The following is a 22,500-nucleotide window of genomic DNA, read 5'->3' as shown; positions in this document are numbered from 1 at the left end:
ATATTACAGTCAAATAAAAACCTTGTCATTGGTAATGGTGTTAAAGGGGGCAGCTTATTCAGTTCTACTTCACAGCCTATCTGGAGAGAAAACAATCCCAAACTGAGAACATAATCAAATATTTCCAGAGGTCTGGAAGCCTCCATTTTGTTTTAGTAGACCACAACATCAAATCCAAACTTGAATATAGACTCTTTCATTGAGCTCTTTAATCAAATTCCTTTGTAAATTAAGCTACAAACAACCTGTCAAAGCCCATTAAGAAACCTGAACAGAACTCTTCTGGAGAGTACACCCTACCCAGCCAAAGAGCTAAGCTGCTCTTCTCTGTGGCATTCTGAGATAGATGCAAATATTATTTTTCATTGGATACATCTAGCAGTTTCCTGTTCACACATCAGGATGGAAATACTAACGTAAGAATGTCAAACCATCTAGCCTGAAATGACTCTTTTCCATCTACAGAACTAATGGTAATCTTACTACTTTTCATTATACATTTCTTATGAATTTTGCAGTCTCTACTATCTTAGGAATACCTTATGTCTACAGGGAAAAAATGGCATTTATTCCATCAGCCATCTATCTCACACACACACACACACACACACACACACACACACAAAAAAAAGTTTCCTTCTCATGAAGGAGTACTTTTGCAGTCAATATTTTAAATATGAAGCAACCTACTAACAATCCCATTAAAATAAAGCTATTTATTTCAATAGCATATCACAAGAAAAAAAAAAAAAAAAAAAAAAAAAAAAGTAAAAATCCTAGCTGATGCTGATGTCCTGTAGCCCTGATTTCCAAAAATAATACACAAGTCTGAGATTCATTAGCTGATTGGTTCTTTCTCTTGCAGGGCTGTTTGGATACTCCTAGCAGATAGTTCAGGAAGAGCACCAGGTGTAGCTCATTCACAGCCTGGGCCACTAGACATGAAAAACCCTTCTCCTACTTCAAAGTTGTTATCTCTACCAGTCCTTTACTGCAACGTTGTCTAAGTTCGCAAACTTAACACCAACCCCTTTCTCAGGAAGGGAACAGTTTTATTTTTTTATTTTATTTTTTTTTTCTGCAACACTGACAACTGGATGATGCTTTTTCTCATCAAGCCACAACCCAGCACAATGTTTAAGCCCTGTTTTTTGCTTAGAGCTCAGCAAAACCAGGATTTGGTTTGGGGAAACTTACATGCTTCAAGAACTGTTAACGGGTCCCTGGGTTAAATGCAGCGGGGCTTCCAGAAAGCAGAAGCTGGGAATGGAAGTAACATGAGGAAATTTTGGACTCCTTGGGGGAACATGTACAGGGCATGCCTCACTAATAACACACTATGAAAAAAAGGCAAAATGTTCCTCTGTGTCAGTAAATGTTATCTTCTCAGTTTGGTCTTTTAATGCTGATGTCAATAGCAGCCCCATCCAATTGTAAAGGTAGACTATGTTCCAGTAATTTTTACAGTAATTCTCTACTATACTTTACAGTAATAATGCTGTTATAGCTATGGTGATCTAAAGATAGAAGCACAGTAGAATTTGCAAGAATTAACAGCTTATATTAAAACTTAACTAATATTAAAACAGCTAACATCTAAAAAAGCAGGAATAATTTTCAGTCACAAGTTCTTTTTCAGGGCAGAGCAAGCAGCAAACTTCTATTACTGGAGTTACAATCAAAACAATTGTTCCCAGTCTACAGTTATCTCATATTTAATAGGTTTGGGGCATTTTTAGAGCAACTTTAATACTTATTTTTAGAGAGAAATAATGTTAAGGGAAGAAATTTATTTTTTTTTTTTACTTTTCAAAAAATCAATTAGAGCAAACACAGAAGCACTGAACTCAATGTACCTACCTGTAAAGTGATTCTGCCATAGACAGCACTCTTATAGTGTGGTGAAGAACAGACCTGTGAACTAGTAGAAGTCTGTCCTGCATGTTACAAATTTTGTGATAAAATGCAAGTTTATTATAAAGGTCATGACCAGATAATAGTCATTTTCTTTGTGGAAATCTAACCATTCGTCACTAATGACTCAATACCCTCATAGTCATATTTAAAATCTCTTAACTGTAGAATAAAATAATATATGTGCTTTTGTGCAACATACCTTCCAGTGCTGGACGTTACAGTTAGTATTTGAAGAAAACAGATAATTTTGCCAAGTATGGACACTATCATGTTTATTTTAGTAGTATTTCTGGGAATTTCTGGACAGTTGTGTGCAAAAATATATTTTTGACCAAGTTCTGTAATTCATAACTAAATAAAATCCCCATATTTTTATATGAGAGCATATTAGAAATGTTTTAGGTCAGTAACATTAAAAAGCTTAACTTTCCTTATCCAAAAGCCAGGAAGAATCCTGAAAGGTTGACATACTCAAGTCTTCTGATTACCATTTATAGGAAGAAGAAGAAGAAAAAAAAGTATTATACAAAACATGCATTATCCCTAGTATGAATTTACAGTTAATTGAAGTTTGGATAACTGATGATAAAGTGTGAACTACTTCATCTGCCACAAACCCAGAGAATACCATTTAGACACAGTTTGAAATGGAAATCATCAACTATCCTGTTTAAATATTAAAAAGGTGAGGGGTGGGGCTCAGCTCAGTTTCACTGAGTTCGGCACACCACAAACCACTGCAACACCACCATTTAGCTTTTGTGCACCAATGTTTATCCACAGATCTCAAAGAATTCAACAAAGAAAGCTCTTCTGTGTTTTCAGACAGAAGAAACTGGGGTATAGAAAGACAAAATTACTTGCCTAGGTGTAAAGAAAAGTTTCTGGAAGAAAGAAGCTCCTAATCCTACCCATCCCCATGACATCAACAACATCCTTGAGGTAATCTGCAGTACATCTAAATATTTAAAGGCACATGTAAAACTCATTTCTGCACAGCTGACCTGACAGACAAAAAGACAAACATCACAGGTGGAAGCTATCACACAAATCAATACTACTGTGTCACTCCATATATAGACAGTTATAAGAAATGCATGTTGCAACAGCCTTGCAAAGTTACACTGAATTAAATATTTATAATTGCAGAGTGGACTTGACACAAATAAACATCTTATTTTAAAATAAAAAATGCAGCCTTTATTCACAGTTTGTTGTGGAGGTGCAAACTGATGGCATTCTGTGTGACCCTAATTTCTAAGTTGCCCACTTGCTTTCTTTTATCATACATCTTTGCTCCCAAATAATTCTCAAGGAACCTTTATTGCAGCAATTCCCAGTGCATGAAAGAGTGTCAGGAAGCTCCATCCATTGCCAAGGGTCTTCCATATTGTTGAATAAGAGCCCCACAAAACAATGCTGTTGCATCACAGAACTAGGAAAAAACATCCACGAGTACTTCACTGCAAGACCTACAAAACAGGAATCCATAACATAAATCCGAAGGGGCTCTTAAATACAGAAACTATAAAGCAGGACAAGTATAATCTAACAAAAGAGGAAGGCATTTCAGATCCTAAATTTGGGCTGGGAGGACAGAAGACAGAGAGCTTTTGAGTTTATCTCTAGATAAATTTCACAAAGGGCTTAATATTTGTCATATAAATTCAAACAGTTTTATCTTAATAGAATGCAAAATCCAACAGAGGTTGTAGCTGGCTTGTTTACACGGGCCCCTCTTCACCTGTCACAGTGACAGAAAGGAACAATTATTTAAAAGGATCTGAAAACAGACAGCTTGAAAACAGAGTAAGGAAAATGGTATCAAATTGAAATTGCATGGACAATTTAGGCTTAAAGAATGTAATTATAAAAACTAAATTAAGGAAAATTCTCCTTCTGAGAAAGGCAGCGCATGGTCTTTAGTCTGACAAGCAGTCAAACATGTTCCCCACTCTGCTCAGAAAAACCCTCCTGTAGCACCTGTGTCTCAGCATTGGAGCAAACCACAGGAAATTGGGATCCAGTCTGTAAATCACAACACACCTGACTGCGGTTCCCAGCACTGACATTATGTTAGATGACGGCTTTTCTTTGATCAAGAGTCAAGACATTATTCTAGATCCAACAGTGTAGTAAGACAAGCCTGTGACTTCAGGGAGGATGGTTAAAAGGGACTGATTTTCAGAAGAGTTCATTTCTGGCAGCCAGTGCTTTTTCAACTGAAGATAAAATTATTACTTATTTTGCTTTCAGCTGCTCATCTATGAATTAATCTAATAACATATGCGTATGTGTATATATATGTGTATGTGTTTACATACATATAATGGGAAATGTGTTATAAATCTGTGATTTACTGGTGTGAAAGCGTATCACCTGTTGAGTAACATCAGTAAGATTCTTAAACTTCGCCTGCCTATTTGAACTATGTGATAACCCCCCCTTGATTTTGTAGGACTACTACATCTTAAAGGCTTGCATTCATCTAGGTGTTTTGATAAATTAACTTAAGTACCACCAGTACCAAGTTTATGTAGGACATAAACTCATTTGTCAGTTGGTCAGCCTCACTCAGCATGATCTTTTACACTACCTGCAAACCTCCTCATCCCTTTGCTGCACCTCCATCTTCTCAAAGGACATGGGCTCCACCACCTACAACATGTTAGCTAAGTACAACAAGGTCACAGAAAGCAAGTTAGTCTGCAAGCTGATGCAAATATTTACATTCTGTGATATGAGATGGCTGAAGGCAGCAGAATCTCTTTCTGCAATTATTTTTGACCGGGAAACTAACAAGGAAAGACCTGAGAGCAGGTTCTGCTTTCACCACTAGGCAGCAAGGAGAAGAAGCTCTTTGGAGGAGTTAAGGAAATGGGTCTTTAGGTACTCAAAAGATCTCTCAGTTATAAGGGTATGTGCCATTAACATGTTAATTTTTCAACAACTGTGCTGCACACACACACACAAAAATAATCTAAATTTCATTTTCTCTCTTATTTGTGGGTCTTATGCTGCTGTTCCTATGCAAGCAAATCCCTGTCAAAATCAATCATGTTCCCTACTTATGTTTTTTTATGATCAAAATGCATATTTATACTATTACATTAAATTCACAGAATATGTAAAAGCCCATAACTTCAACTGCAATAAAACACGGACAACAGAACCTCAATGAAATTAAACTAGTGAGAGTTTTTCAAGAGAAGAGGTTTCACAACGAGTTTTCTTTGTCCCTAAAATGAGAACATTTTAAGGTAGTAGTTTGCAATTTTATCAGAATTTTGTAAAGGATGCAACAAATAATACAATTATTTTTCCTCACGGATGTTAGTGAAAAGCCCGAAGGAAATTTTCTTAAATTTGCCTTGAACCTCTTTCCCCAAAAGGGTATGTTTCTCTTTAAAGTAAAAAAATAAAATAAAAATAAATAAATAAAGAGTTATATTACTGGTAACAAAGGTTTTAGCATCCACTAAAATGTCAGCTAAAGTTGCCAAATAAATACTTACATGCTGCTGATGACTGTTTGTTTAGGAAAAAGAGATTTAGCTGCTCACATGTTCATTAACACACACAGAGAAATGGATGAAAAAATATTTTGGTACTTAAAACTGATGCCATGGCTGCTGCTTACAGGTATTTCTAATACACAGTGGGCAAAAACTGAATAAAGACCAGATTAAGATATTTAAGGAAAGCAATGACTGAACTTTAAAAGAAAAAAACAATAATAATGCAACCAACAGAACTGCCACTTCTTTTTTCCTGGTTACTCTAAATGCTTGAAGCAGATTGCCTGTTATTTTAGCAAAATATGGTGATTTCTGAGCGTTCCCGTGCTTTTACATATTTGAGTTTCGCAATGATTCAGGCATTATTGCTCTGTAATAGGTGTGGCTGCCTTTGAAATGTAAGCTCACAGCTTCTGTAGTCAGTGAACCATTGCTGATAGGGCTGACTAGTCAGAAGCAGAACTGGCTAGTTATGAAACTACTATAGTATATCCTTTATCTCATACACATTTAAAGGATTTACCTATCTACCCCACTGCAGACCTACTCATTGAGTAGGAGCCAACAGCATATGATTGTGTTAATTAATCTGCTATTGTGAGTAAAGGAACAGCTGCAGTGGTCTCGTGGATACGTTGTCAAAGGAAAACAATGTAATGTTAAGCTTCTGACTGCATATTCTGTTACAAAGGAGGTTTACGAGAAGTTAAATTCATAAATCACAGATCATTTTTGTAATAATAATAAATATCATCTGACCTTTAAAGGAAAGGTTTTAGCATTCTTAATTTCAGTTTGAAATATGTTCTGAAATACGATACTTAAGCTTTAACCCAATTCTTTGTTTTGAAAACAAACATTCCCCAGAAATGATAGGAAATGGTAGTAGCTATAGAAATGACCTCTGACTGTACTAGATACATGCCATTATAGTTTTAACAAAGATCAGAGCCCAAAATATCAAGTTAAAAGAAAAAATTGTTGGCTTCCATCCAGTGCCTCTTCTAATAAAAACACAATTTCCAATATTATACAGAAATGCAGAATGAAAGGAACATTCATTACAGAAAAAACACTTACTATTTACATAGGATTTTATCTTTTTTATATGGAAAAAGTACAAAAAAGACTTTTTCCTAAGTAAAATAACAATCACTTTCGTGATTCAAATATCTACTCCCTATCAAATCCCTTTGGACAGTATATATATTGATCCTTTCATAAACACCCAAGTGGTGAGTGACCCAGAAGAGAGAATAAATAGATTTTTTTTTATGTCTGGCATTTAAAACATAACCATAGCAAATTACTTTAGAAATGCAAGTAGGAAAAGTTTCATAATTCAAAGATGCCTGGATTCAATAGTAACCTTCTGCTATGGTAGGCATGATTTTATGAAAATACACCGAGAGGGTTTTAATTCAGAAGTGGATTGCTTATTGTAGTGTACAGAGGAATATAATAGTCAACCTTTATTTTAAATAACAGAGACCAGATTCTTAGTGGTTACAGTCAACAAATCCCCACTGGTATCCATATTCGTATGCCACTTTACACCAACACAAGAGCTGCTCCAGGAAGTACTGTCTTTCAAGAAAACACATCAAATTACAGAATTCTTGCTTTGTTTTTGTTTTGTTTTGTTTTTTAATTTTTATTTTTGTTATTATTTCCTTTGACAGTTGTAGTTAGCTTCATTGATATACATTTTTTAGATGAGATAAACTGCTACTTTATTTCTCATAAATCTTTTATGTCTACCATCCTTTTCTTATCTCTTTATTTTTAAAATCTGTTAAATGTGTGAAACTAAGGACCCAATCCAGAGCTCCGGTACACTGGAATGGCTGACTATTTCAAAGGAACTATGCCAATTTAAATCTCTACAATGTCCTGGCAGCAAAAGAGATGTTTTTCTTCAACTGGAGTGGAACATACAAGAAAGCCTGAAGTAGATTTATTCATAATTTTCAGTGTGATTTAAAACAAAGAAAAAGAAAGGAGCATAACTTTAGATATGAATCACCAGTGTACAACTTGATAACCCAGCAGTAACTGTATGGCACCAAACAGCAGATTTCAATCCAACAGCAGGCTCCAAGGAGAGAGAATAATGCCAGAAATTAGGACCCCAGTGTTTTAAACCCATGTAAGTGATATCTTCCAAATTAAAGCGTTATTCACAATAAGAATCATTTTATCCCTCACACAAAATGCAAGGTTAACTATGGATATCCAAATAAATAAATCTAATAACATCAGTGGATGTTCTTTGCATTTAGAGGATGCTCCTCATCAAAGTAAATTCTACTATTAGTTCACCCAATATCCCCTAGAAATAATATATGAGCTCTAGAGAACTGCCATCTGTATTTCAGCTCATACATGTTATTTTTTAACAGATCTGACTATGCTTTATTAAAATATCAGCATGCATCTCCTTTCTGAAATATGCACACAGTATTCACCTCAATTGTGTAGAATTGCAAGTTGTTCACATAAGGTCATTAAAACAACACTTTGTAACTTTAATCAGGCTCTGTGAATTCATAAGCATCATTAGTCACTGGGCTGATGACTTCAGTGAGGTTGATTGGGTTGGGCCTTCATTATTACTTAGTATGATGTTTCATTTTCCAAGTCAAAATTCTCAAATAGAACAATTTCTTGGACTTTTAAAAGCCCAATTAAAACAGTGCTATTGGCTGAGACTTAGTTTGATGTTACCCATTATTTTCATTTGACAAAATATGCCATAACTTTGGAGGAAATAAGATATATACTTTAATGGAAAATTACAGCTTTGATTACTGTACAGTTCCTTTCAGGCTATGAAAAGAAGAATGCATGGAGAAAAGTAAATTTCTTAAGTTTCCAAAGTGGAAATCTAAAAAGTTCCCAAAAAATAATTGAAATCAAAAGGTAAATTAGAATAAATATTGAATCCTGTCATGCTTATGACTGGAAGACCACACACAGTGTCAGATATAAGAGTCTTCTACTGAGGTTCTCTTTCCTCAGAGATTGAATGGATCTACCCTGCCAATTAACAACTGGTTTTATCTCTATGATACATTTTCTTCTGGATCTTAGAATAAGTTGGTCAAATTTATTCACATTTATCTGCAACAGGTTAACCAGCTGGCAGTGATCCTACACAAGGTTAAAAAAAAAAAAAAAAAAAAAAAAGTATTTTATGACCCTTGAAGAGCTAGAAGAGCAAGTGATTTAGAGGTGACATTAGGGAATAGCACTTTAACTGCCCATTTGGCTGTCATGATTGTTATAAGCCCCTCCAAAATGTAGAACAATATATAAGATATCTATCCTTTAATTAATGGAAACTGAAGAGTGTCCTAGCTATTTGGGAGATTGTGTATGGTTATATCTTAGTCAAAATATCAACTGTTCTAGGATACTCTATGAATCGTGTAAGTTGGACAACTAGTACTTCTTTAGCCATCATAGCTTAGCAGCCATTACCTATTAAAGCTGCCTAGTTAAAAAGTCACACTAATTTCTACTGTAATTGCATCTATCTCATTGTTCTGGACATTTGTCATTGTGTGACCAAAAAAAAAAAAAAGGTCTAAGTCAGTCCTTGAAGAATAATGCTAATATAGAGTTTTCAACCTATTTGATAGCTGATACAATAACACTTTTACTTTGGATCTACTTGTGATGAATACTGGCTGTAGAAAAATCTGCAATTTTCTAAAAAAAAAAAAAAAAAAAAAAAAAAGAACCACAGAATTCAACTACAGAAACTCAATATAGGCTACTGTGTAAATCACTGGGCTGAAACTCAGGAGATGCTCCACTAACTCTTCCATTGGAATACTGAATGACCTTAAGCAAATTATTTTGCCTTTGTCACCTCAGTTTTGCAATGTATAGAATTGAATTAGCAATATTTTACCTTATTCTCAATTACTTTGAGATTTACCACCATGACCACCAACAACAAATGTGTAAAAACTAGCCTATTAGACAGGGAAGAAGCTGACCAAATGATGTTGATTAATTATTTTAAGAATGGTTGAAAATATACTATTATAAACATATCTGTCCATCCTGGAATAAAACACAGATCTCTACAGAAAACATCGAAAGAGAAGGCAAGCATAGATTCCATGAGGAACAAGAAAATATATAGTACTCTGACAGGAAGTGGACATCATCTACAAAGAAGCATGCATGCATGGAAACCTTTAAAAGCTTATGAATCCACACTACCCCAGAGAGTCAAACTTAGCTTTCCCCAGCCATCATGTTCTAAAAGCAGTGACACCAAAGTACTTGACCCACTCTGTTAGTAGAATAAGGATGCATCCATTCCTAGTGGCTGAATTTATACAGGTGTTCTGGCATTTGAGAAATTAACTACATTTGTCAATACTAATTGTACTTATTCATAAATCCTAAGACTTGATCACAGCATTAGCTAATACTTCTCTAAGAATATCTATCTAGAAATACTTCCAGCCCAAAGGCTCTCTTAGCTATAGAACATGTAAATGATTTACTTCACAGTAGTTGTGGCTTTTGCCAGTATAGTAAGGACAAAATTATATTTAAAAGAAAATCAGAAGGTGTTATGAATCAACACAAGGAGACTTCAGCCAGGAGACAAAACACAGATAGCAACATGCAGCATAAGCAGCACACTGACGTATAAAAGTAGACAACAACAATGTACTATAAAATGAAACTAAGAGTACAGACCTTCCCCATGACCCACTTCCAACAAAATGAGACTGCAGGAACCACTAACATCATATAGAATCTTCCACTTAAAGATTCATGGTTAGAAGTGGATTATATGTGATAGGAAAAGACAGCTATTACCGTCCAAGAATTGTTTGGTAGGTATATGAATGCATTAGTTTGATAGTTTGTGGAAACTGTTCTACATCAGCTGTGAAAACAAATAAAAGGCTGCAAACTCAACAGCTTTCAGTCAGAAATCTCTCTTCAGTACTAAAAGAAATAAATAAGCAAAACAACCAAGCAAAAGAGAAAAGAATAAACAGTTTCATAGGCCAAAACAGAAATGTATGCAACACAGATCAGAGCAAAGTTTAAACTACTCAGTATCGAAGGCCTGGAAGAAAAGGAAGGTTAAAGATTTGTTAGACAGTTAAACCATGTAGAAGAACATTTTTTAAATCCAATTGTCTAAGCCAGTAGTTTGAGATTGCTAATGGCAAATATGTCCGTATCTCCATAACCTTAAGAAAAAGATGAGACACAGAAGTAATTCACTGTCATAAGGTGCTAGGGCAAGAGACACACAAACTGTTGGCTTATCTGCCTGATGAAGATACAGGGAAGACCATTCAGGAGACCGTTCCTGCTACTCCAAGCATTCCATGCAGCATACAAACCTCAGAAATGCCAGAAATCCTGACTATTAGCTTCAGTAAAGCAGCAATGTTAGGCTGGACTTCCACAGCCAAGACTTCGATTTTTAAATGATGCAGCCTATTTTTAAGGAAAAGCAAATATTTTCTGAACAACAATAACAAAAACCAGGTGTGGTCTTTTATATTCTTGACTAATATTACAATATATGAGCTACACTTACATTATTTGACTTTGGTTAAATTACATTTACACACCTCACTGTTTTTTGTGTGTTTTCAGCATTGTATTATTTATTCCTGTAATAATATCACTTTATTTAAGATATTCTCATCATATGCATGGTCATTTGCAACCGAACACTCATGCCCTAGAGCTGTTATTCCTGTGAAAGGAAGGAATAGGACAAGAACATTTTCTGATTTTTTTTCCAGCTCTTTATTTTCTTGCTTACTCACTAAGGGAGGAAAAAAAAAAATGAAAAAAAAAAAAATGTAACTAACAAAGCCATCATCTTTGGTTAGGAAGACAAAAAGGCAGATTCTGCCATGGGGGCATGCTCAGATCTAGAACCTGCAGATACATAACCATACACTTCATATAAGTAGTGAAAAGATTATATTAAAATGAAGTACAGATTTTTGTTTCCTAAATTTATTACTACAGAGCAGAGGACAGACAAGGTAAATTTTAAACAGTCCTTCTGTCAATGGAATTGTCTTGTCCCCCAAGTAAACACATCTATTAAATGTTCCCAACCACAAAGTAATTCTCTCAGAAGAATATATTTTATTTTTTTTTTATATCTAGTTCTAAAAAAAAATAATTCCTAATGAATTAACTGGAATAAAAAGGTCTGAAATGAATTTTAGGTGAATTCATTATAGCAATGTTATTTTTACATTCATAGTTTTTAAAAATATTGGTGAGTAAAGGAAAGAATTCTTAATTTCAGTAGGTACCAAGATAAAGTACAATCACTGAGAGAGGTAATCGCAAGAGTCATTTTAACTGCACACTATAATATTCTGGAAGTGACTTACAACAGAGTCATTCCACAAAATCTATTACATCTGTCAAAGACTTTGTAAGTAGCAGCAATAGAAACAGTGAGAAGAATAGATGCATGGACCATCAGATGAAGAAAGAGTCACATTCTATGGAAAAATATTTGCACACTTTTTTATGAAACCTCTGATGATAGCTTGATTATAGTGCTTCTACAAGGAAACAAACAATTGCACTGATGATATGGGTCAAGGCTTATTTTTTAAGAGATAACACCTCACCATATGAAATTACAAATTTGTTAGACAGTGCAGGACCACTTATGTGGCTATTTGTAGAAAAAAAAAAGAAAGAGAGATTCTTATCTGATCAAACATTTCTTGGTGTATTATTAAGTACAAGTCAAAGTACATTACGTATCACAGAAAGGAGAGTGCTTAAAATACTGAAGATCTCATCCCAGAGAACCGGGTATTATTGTTTATGGAATATATTTTTAAGCATGTTATAAGGAAAAAATAAATAAGTAAATAAATAAAAATTGTATTCTTAAATCATTTGGAAATACTCCAGCATTCTCATAGTGCTCTGATAAGCAACATAAACAGGGTTACAACTCCCTTCAGCTTAAGCCTTTTAGTCACGCCCCCACTCCCAGACACACAGATGTGTGCCTAACTTCTATGTTCTGTTACAATTATGAGTCTCCTGAGTGGGATGTTTGAAGCCAACATGTCAATAACTAAAGGACTTATAGTCATATGCACATATTAAATGGCAGAACAATTTTTAAAAGTGTGCCTGACAAACTTTCAAAGTCAAGCCGCCAAAAAATCATTTTCCTTTGCAGTTTCTAGAATGGAGACTCACTAAAACCACACACATATTAATAACATAATTCTCTATTTCTACTCTTTGAGTGCAAATTCACTTGCACTCAAGAAAGTTTTGTTGCTGGTGTTCAGGGAAGAAAAAAATATATATTTTTTTTCATACTTAACTATGCTCAATTTAAAATAAGAGCAAAATTAATCTTTCTTAACCAAAAAATCCCTACTGTATGTATGCATTAAATATATCAACAGGTACTAAAGATGCATACCAGATATCGTAGTCCAGATATCATAGTCCAGTGGTCTGATCCAGAATACTTATGTGTGTAAGCAAACTGAAACTGCATTGTAGAAAACTAAAATTCCACCTCAACAGTTCTTAAGTTACCTGTTAGGACTGAAAGCAGGGGCTGAGATCTGCTTTCCATGCTCATAGGTCATTTGGGTAAGGCAAACTCCAGTGATGGAAACTCCACTAAGATAGAATAAATTATGTCTGTACTTAATACTAAATAATGTGAATTAAATGTATCTGATTTTCTTTCCCTTTATATCTGGTACTCCTGAAAAGCTATGTCAACATTTGCATTTAAGATGCTGACCAATAATGTACATTTTAACTTAGTATGGCAAATAAAACTTTGTGCCATATGGCTGATTAGAGAGATTCTCTCTCTTTTTCTTTTCCTCTAAACAGCTGGGTGAGTAACAACAAGGAAAAGACAGTCAGCAGCTGCACACTGTTATCATTACTTTGATACTGCTTGAAGGAATCTAAGCCTTCCACAGGTATGCACCTGAGATTAGAGGCAAAGAATTTTCCTCTCTAAATATGAGAGGAAACAGCTATGGGAGTTATAATTATGTTTTACAGGTGTCATCAGAACAATGCTTCCAAATTTTACCCAGAACAAACATACTCTTTTTCTATTTTGTGATTGAATTTTTCAAAGGCCTTCAGGGAAAAGATATTATTGTACAAAGGCAAGAACAGTGAGTAAATAAGTGTAAAGGCAAACACTTCTAGTGCAGACTTCCCAACTTTATCTATTTCACCCATGCAACTTTAGTAGTTATCCAATAGGATCTGCAAACAGAGCATTACCCATCCAAGCTCTGTGTTTGATTATTGTGTACCAGGGATTCTCAAACTGGAACTTCTCTGCACCACCACATCTGGCAGATTACTTGCTAGTAATCTGAGCAGAATTAACAAGTCACGTGGCTCTGGCTTCTCATAATTCAAAAAGTATTTGGACAGGGTAACGGCTGTAGGAACCTCCCCTAATATTACCTTCAACACAATTGGTTCTTTTAGCAGCCACAGGCATGGCTGGTCTGGAAGACTGTCAACTACAGCTGGTGATCAGGAGAGGGAGGCTGAAGCAATTGTTGAAAAGTGCTGCATGAGGGAGGAATATTAAAAACACCCCTCTGGGCCACACAACTCCTGCATTGGTTTCACCTCCACCACCTCAACCCTGACCAGGCTTCTGAAGAAGATATTTTAAGTCTTTTGTTGCTGCTTTATTATAAGTAAAAATAAATAAATACATAAATATAAATTAAATAAAAATAAATTAATTAAAAATAAGACAAACAACAACAAAAGTCTCAAAAGCTCCTGTTATCATTAAGTTGTTTATGAGACAATAGCAGCCATTTTGGATCCTGTGTCCACAGAAGTGACCCACTTGTGAATTCAGTAAGACAAACAGACTTTTTCCAATTTTGTCTTACTGGATTTGGGGAGTATAAGGAGAATTTTGTCGGCCTCTTTGGATGTCTGTGTTCTTTCTTCCTTTTACATTAAATAAATGTATGGGAAGGCTATTTTATAGAGAGGTACAATTAAACAGATTAATACATTACATATAGGAAAAGTTAGAATTTAATTTGCATGGTCAAGCATTTACAAAGACTTAAATTATTACTCTTGTCTAAGTCTTCATACTAAGACTTACCACCAGAGCTACGCACCTAGTCAAAGGAATAGAAATTTTGAGATTCCATGAATTGTGAAACAGCACAATTCAAAGGAATACTTGCACAAATTTCACAAGTACATTGTGAGCACTTCACATGAACATAAAAAGAACATCCATTGAGTACATAAGGTTTCCAGCTAATCAAGGAATAGCAATTACAGTGCAGCGCTAATTGTGGTCTTTGTGAATATCAAAGGTCTTTTTCTATGCACACACATACGTTTTCAAGACAGAAACCACCCTTTCATTGTTGAAAAGCACCTAGAAATCTCTGGACACTACTCTACCAGCAGCTGTGTTATTTTTCTTTAAGTTTAAATTATTATACATGGCTATCGTTGCTAGGTAGGACTTGGCTTCCAGCATTGTAACAGTGATGGCTGAAGTCTGGGCTGGACTAAGAAACAAGCAAAAATTCAGAGGTGAAAATTACCTCTGTGGGGGTGGTTTGTATTTGTTAATGCCGTTTTAAAATTATCTTGGATATTTGCTTGAGCAAGGTATTGCCAGACTCTGCTCTCCAGGCATCCTAGCACTTGTACTCTGGTTGCTTTCAAGTTCAGTGTCACCAAGATACTTTCAGGCAACAGATCATCTAATGAAGAACAATATGATGTCAGTGTGTAATGACTTCTTGAGAAAAAAGAGTGATGTTATTCAGCAATACAAAGAGACAGTCTCACTTTCTTCTCAGATAAATAACTTGGTAATGAAAGATTGTTTAGAGGTAAAGAACAACTGAAAGAAATTTAAAGGGACATAGGAACTACGGTGTTAAAAAAAACCAACACCCACATATATATATTAAGAATAAGCAGAGACACTGATTCTATTTCTATTGACAAGAAATTAAAAAATTAACACACAAAAATTTAGGTGATTATTTAAAGAATACATGACAGAAATTGAAGAGGGGAGTACCTCTGAAAAGACAACATTTACAGAAGAGCAGTAAAAGATAAGGAAGGAATTATCACTACTCTTCGGATTGGCTCCAAGTCACTGTACTAGACTCATACCTGATGTAACTGATTAAAACAAAGTAGATGACACCAGTATACCAGATTTTGGCTTTATGAATCATGCAGCATTACAAAAGCTTGAAGTGTGCTTGCATTGTATTTCTTCCTGTACTTTAAGTCCACCTCACTGCTGTGCTGTGCAATGCAAAACATCTGTACTGTAAATGCAAATCAGACCCAAATCCCTGAAAATCTGTGTATTTTTTAATTCACTAATGCCACCAGCACTCTGCATGCAGCAAAAAGATGGTCATTACAGAAAGATGCCATGGGCCATTTTTAAATAGAATTCATTTACATTTACTAGAACCTTATTGCCAGTCTTAGTTTTGTTTTTAATAGTGCTAAGTAGTCACTTGGGAAAGCCTGTTATGTACAAAGAGTGCACACACAAGCTTAATTCTTCAGCAACTTCAGACAGAAGTGTAAAATGCAAGCTGGAGTCCAAAGGCAAGGAGGTAGAGCTCTAGTAAATCTGATGCAAAGCCTAATCTGTCTTTTGTCTATACAGTCTGTGGAATATTTGAAAGGGAAGAAAACATGCCAGTAAATATTGCATGTTACTTGTCTCAAGGGAAGTTCTGAATTTTTGTTCACCCATCCAGATAATCAAAAGGAAGACCTTATAAGCCAAATACTTCTACATTGCTCTTCCCGCATATAGACTGCATTCAGCTGAATGTACTATAAAAGTTAAGAGTCTAAGAAAATAGTAGATGCAATATTTATGTCAGCAAAAGCTATTTCTAATGCAACTTCTGTGCCTACTCGGTTTCACAATGTCATGGAGTAGATGGACAGCTATTGCGTTTTCCTGTCAGTCTGAAGGGCAGTGCCTCTTTCCTGACATACACTTTTGCATGTTTTTAAGAGAAGTGACATTACCGTTGTTGGCACTGTCATAAGCAGACAAACCTGGTTAGTTCAGTGTTTGAACTCAGCCTACTGAGTTTGATCATTGGTGTGAGACAAGGCCACACTGACAAAATACCAACCACGAACCTGGAAGACTCCTAGTTAACACTTCTGCTCTTCTAATTTGTACTTCAAAAGATGATGTTAACTGGTAGTAGAACAGAGATTTGCTCTATTCTTATATTACAACTATTCTATTTCCATATGTCTATTACAAAATAAATAAATAAATAATAAAAAATTATCTATAATCTAGATAGCAAAATAAAAGGTGTAAATGAAACACCAACATAACTATCAGATGCTCAACAGCTCACTCGTCATTCCACAGTATAAATGTCAGCTGATGTTCATATTATCCCTTGGAGAAAGAGTCCACCTGTCTCACATTTTTTCCACACAGTAATCACATTAGAAAGATACCAATTTTCTGGTGGTATTTGAAAATAAAGAATACTATGCCTTTAAGGCTTGAGTACAGTTGTAATGTATTTCCTTTAAATCCCTGATTTTCAGCAGGACTCCACACATGCTGCTAATAACCAACTTTATTCATTTGGTTAAATATAAAGAAGATAGAATTAAAGAAGCTGCTTTCTGTCTATAAAATAAATGACACACAACAATCAGCTCAGAGTTGTTTGGTGGTTTTGTTTTTTATTCAAGAATATATTGAATTCTTTTGGGTTCATCTGATGAATTTCACATTGTTTCTATTACGCTACCTACTCAGCAGTGACTGTTTTGAAAATAACCAAAAGGAACCCAGTGCCTGAAATTATTGCTACTAAATAGTCTAACCTACTTCATTTTTTATTTTTAAATGACCTTCTGTATATTTATTTTTAATAGACTAATCCTCATTTTCTTTTTTTGATTTGTCTCCTACAGACCTTTCTGTGAACAAAATCATCAACAGTGAAAACACAGTTTTGAAACGCTGCTTTTATGGTTGCCCAAATTTACTCTACAATTTAAGAAAGCCCTCTTCTACTGAATGTCTGGTATTTCCTTTGGCTAAGGAATCTTTTGAAATTCTGACTGGAGCTGTGAAAACTCAGCTGATGACCAAGCATAGCAGCATAGCACGTTGAGGATTTAACTTTAAAAAACTTGCCATATTTTCTAGGCTCAATAGCCTCATCAAGCTAAATTCAAAACAGCAGTGCTTTTTAAATACATGTCAGGAAGTAAAAAAGAAAAAGAAAAAAAAAAGCAAAAATACTTAATCGATCAGAATTCTCTCAAGAGAAGTTGTAGGAGCTTAATGCCCATCGAGGGCAGAAATTAACTAAAAGCCCAGTAAGACAACATCAGGGCATGAGAGGATGCACTCACCTACCTTCTAACTGCAGTATGTGAACCTACATCGTGGACACCCTTCTTTCACTGTAAGAAATTACATTTTGCTATATTCAGTTCTGATCAAATTTGACTGACAAGAGTTCATTTCATATATTTTTGGGGAGAAATAAAAACACTACCTTGAACTCAGATTCTCCATTGTCTTGCACATTTATATTTCTTCATAACACACGTAAACTAGTAAAAAGTGCTACTATTCTAATGTCTATTTACCACCCACTGTGCAGAGGTGAAAATGATGACACAATGTGCATGAGAGTAGTGAATCAGGCCCCATATTGTCTGAAGATATATTAGCATGGGCTCCTATAAAAGGAAAACTGAGGACACTAAAACCACTGAGGAAAAGAACAATAATGTTTTTCATTGATAATGCTATACATGTTCTTAGTAATGAGGCTCTCTCTCAGCTCACTCTAAGTAAAGCAATTGGCATGTTCTTTAGATAGAGCAACAGTACAAATACAGCTGTGTCTATCTGACACACAAGCATTTGATTTTGGACTTGCTGAATGTTCAGATAGTTGATGAGATCACTTTAGTGTTGCTGCATATAAAAAACAAGGTATCTGCAGCATGCCTAATGCTGACATTAATCACTCTTCTCAATAGACTGAGAACCTGCAACAGGGTCACTACTGTGCTTCTTTTCTTGCCCTAAGATATGTTTGCAAAAAATTGCTATTCACCACTGGGGAGCTGTGAGGAAAATGCCTGGGAATTGATGGGCACCCATTGTACCCACAGCTGTGAGTTCTTCAATTCTGGCTGCCTCAAACATAGTTTCAGGTCTTTTCACAGTTCTTTCAGTGCAAAAGGAATGGTGACTACTCCTTAGTGTTATTTCAGCAGTCTCACTGGCTTCAATTTATCTCCCCATCTTCAGCCAGATACTGAAACTCTTACCCACATGAAGACTAAGAAAGGTGGTAGAAGCCTACTGTCAGACACCCTCTTCAATAGAGACAAACTTGCTGCATCAAGCTTGAATGTACAAGGTATTATCGAAACGTTTTGGTACAAGAGTAGCAAACATGGATTCCCTTGTATAACAGTTCAATTTCAGACCTTTCTTCTAGTGACAATTCACAGCTAACACTGCTATCGTGCTGCCCAAGTCATGTCCTCTTGTCCTTTCACTATCAGTGAAAGTGATTTGGTTTTCAAATATTGAAGGATAAGGCTTAAAAGAAATAGTCAGAGTTCTGCATTATGAAATGTTCTATATTTGTCCTCTACTACAGGTTGTCCTTCTCAGTAACATCCATTTTCATTCCTTATCCTTCTTACGAAGTTGATTGTAATTGTACTGTAGTGGTCACCATCACAAAGTTGCTACTTACATGAAGTTACTAGATGGTAGCATCCAAGCAACCACAGTATTATTTCTACACAGAATAGGAAATAATTGTGGTGACCCTGATACCATTGTGTGGTAAATGTGGTTGCCATGTTGACTTAATGTTCTTCACTGTACTAGCTTCATAATTATTTTAAGAAAATGAATAAAATTATATATTTAAAAAAAAAAATACTTGATAAACAAACTCTTCCCCTTCAGAACTCACTGCCCACTTGGCAGAATAACATGGAAAAGATTCATCATAGTAGATATCTGCTTGATCAAAGATAAATATGCAGACAAATAAAACTAGATATCTATGTCTCTAAAATTAACATAAAGGCACTGGAATACACAAAAGAACAGTAACGGTCTATTTTCACTTCTGTCATTTTTCTTCTTTATATATATACAGAATTGTCATATGCCCATCAATTTCCAGTTACTAATAAAAATCAAAGGTGTTCTGTTCTTTTCTTGAATTCTTTCTAAATTATGATTTTTTTTTTCTCCTTTCTTTTTTTTCACTGAAATCTTTGAATCACCTTTTGGTCTCAGTCAGATCATACACAGTATTCCATAAGTCCCTCAGGAGAGTGTGAAGTATTTAATAGGGATACTTAAGACATTCCAGAAAGGGTTTTCAGATTTGCTTCTGTCCCTCTCTGAGTAGTTTTGTTAGATCATTAAAAGAGAAAATTATGCAGTCTTTGATAAACAGACTACTCCCCTACCTTGGCGTTGAGTAGTTTAGCTTTCAATTACATTAGCCTATGATATATGTGGTAAGGCATTCATAAGAAATCTAATGAAGGGGATACCTAAAATGAGGCACATGAGGAAAGCACAGCTAGTACACAAGACAGGAATAAGCAGGAATCATAGCTGACAAGCACAATTATATAAATCCTACTTACAGCTATCCTTACAAGCACATTTTAGAAGTAACTCTACTGTACACTTTAGATTTTTTTTTAAACTAGGAAGATACTCAACATTTAAACTGCAGTATCTGTGTTGCTCTAGGAATCAGAAATTATCTCAAAAACCCTGACACGGCCCAGAAGCCTCTTCCTTACTTCCGCTTCCAGCTCTCTAGGTTAGTATTAAAACAAGGCCCCCGGTATACCTGTGCCCTCTCAAGCTCTCAGTTCATGCTAGATGACAAAGAAATTTTAAGGTACAAAATGGGGAGAAAAGGGTAAGAGAGTCTAGAAATGCACAGTGTGATGCGGGAGATAAAGGATTTTGTGATGAACACTGCCACTAGGGAATGTAGGAGAAGTCGGCACAGGCCATGCCAGGATAATGGGACAGGTGTCTTCACCCCAGATTGGGGCCTGGTCAGATTCCAACATGGCTTCTTTCCAGTGCACGTGCCATGCCTTCCTTCCCACCTTCCTACGGTCTGGGACTAACACAGTCTGGGAAAGGCTACAATCCACAGCCAGCCACAGGAGCTGGGGACACTGACAGGGCCCATTGCTGAGAACACCTGACGCTGGCTGTGTCCCTCAGATGGATCCACAGTACCTTAGGCATTTGGGTTCTTTGGGAATTTAGGCTACCCATGACAGAACTATTAAGAATGTCTCACTCCACATCATGTGATTGCAGCACACAAACGGAAAATGTCATACTGGTATTTCAGCCTATTCTTGGACCTCTGCCTAATGTTTCCTTCCCCCTCTTCTTCCCCCTCACTTCTGATAATACTCACTTATGTACTTGCCTCTGACTGTGCAGCCAAACTTCTGGGTTTTATCCGGACCCCAAAGTGGCTGTCTAATAAATTGTGAGACTAATTATCTAAACTGCAGCTAGCCTAGGCAATAAGATCTTTGAAAGTACCTGTAGAAAATCTTAAAGAAGGAAGAATAGCATTAAGTTGGCCCAGTCAACCAGCTCAAACCAATACCAGAGAAGAAGCCAAAGCCCAGGCTGGGTTTGCTACAGCCAAGGATAAAGGGATGCTCTGTGGCTAGGAGCAGTGTTAATCAAAGACTCTTTAAACTCCACGTCGGTGTTGTCAGCTGATGCAGGTACAAACTGACCAGTAGTGCTGGCCCTGGGACAGGGTGTTGAAAGGAAACACAGGTGCAGTTATTGCATCGACTCGTTATCAAAATAGGCCAGAATTCACCCCCTTGTTGGTCACACAGGGCCTCTCCCTGCACCCCTCATGTGGCTGAAACACTACCAAGCACAAGCCCAAGCCAGAGTGTGTGGCATGGACAGAGGACCTGAACAAATCTTTTCCCATGCCAAAATGAAGACTAGCATTGCTCACAAAGCCCTTTCATTCAGCCTTAAGGAGACAAGCTTACCTACACTACCAAAAAAAGTAGGCTGAATATGTAGCCATCTCACTTTTTAAGCTCTAGAGACTTGCTTTTATCCAGACTAATAATAAAGAAAAATGTCAACTGGGAGTGAGAGCAATGCTTTAGGAAATGATGAGATTCTAGTTCCCCTGCTGGAAAGAAGGTGGGTAATGCATTTTTGCCAAAATGATTCAGGACTTCAGGTCTTTCAGAAAAGGCCAGTGTTTTTGAGACACACAGATCTTTATCTAGGACTCTTGGGCTTGTAACCTACCCTGGGGTGTGATGCTAGGGAACCAAGAATGGCTCAGGAGAATCAGAATTCAGATGCCCAAATCAGGTGCCACTGGGTGAGGCTGGACCTCAGGTTTCCCCACTCTGCGTTAGATCCCATTGTAATAATACAATGGTGCCCCTTGTACCCTATGAGAGTGGCCTTGACAAATCCCAAGAAATGATCAATAAATAACACTGAAATACCACAGAAATACATTGCTGTTTTGATACCCCAAGAGATCAGTGAAACAGAGAACTGGAGAGCTTGGAGGAAGTTCCCATCTGGGGTCTTGTCTAAGCTGAACCTCTAAATTTATTATTTAATTTCTAAATGAAAGCAAACATTCCTTCAATGTAGCTGAGAGCTGTCCTAGTAATAAATACATCATATCATACCATCAATTACAATCCTATTTACCTAGAAACACACACCCAGACTGCAGTCTAAGGGCTAAACACAAAACAACGATTTATGTTTTTTTTTTTGTTGTTTTGTTTTTTTCTCAGCAACAAAAAATACATTTTTTATGATCAAATCTTAGCAACCAATAGACCAAGTTACTTGAATATATCATGACAGGCAGAAAAGAGAATCAGTCTGCAGCTTTTTCATCGTGAGAGAATTTGG

At 36.0% G+C, this 22,500-nt stretch overlaps 1 protein-coding gene and 1 long non-coding RNA gene across 19 annotated transcripts in view; both read right to left on the bottom strand.

The window, feature by feature from the left end:
• LOC118172690 overlaps positions 1-1,850 on the bottom strand; it is an 11,128-nt gene extending 9,278 nt beyond the window's left edge. Inside the window, exon 1 of the long non-coding RNA XR_004753819.1 lies at positions 1,198-1,850. This is a non-coding gene — a long non-coding RNA (uncharacterized LOC118172690). The remainder of the gene's footprint in view (positions 1-1,197) is intronic.
• The window catches only part of ZNF536 (zinc finger protein 536), a 342,846-nt gene that overhangs the window by 152,216 nt on the left and 168,130 nt on the right, over positions 1-22,500 (bottom strand). The gene's annotated exons all lie outside the window — the stretch shown is intronic.

The sequence above is a fragment of the Oxyura jamaicensis genome, chromosome 11 (assembly GCF_011077185.1).
Source record: "Oxyura jamaicensis isolate SHBP4307 breed ruddy duck chromosome 11, BPBGC_Ojam_1.0, whole genome shotgun sequence".
Classification (NCBI taxonomy): domain Eukaryota; kingdom Metazoa; phylum Chordata; class Aves; order Anseriformes; family Anatidae; genus Oxyura; species Oxyura jamaicensis.
This window is presented reverse-complemented; position numbering and strand designations above follow the sequence as displayed.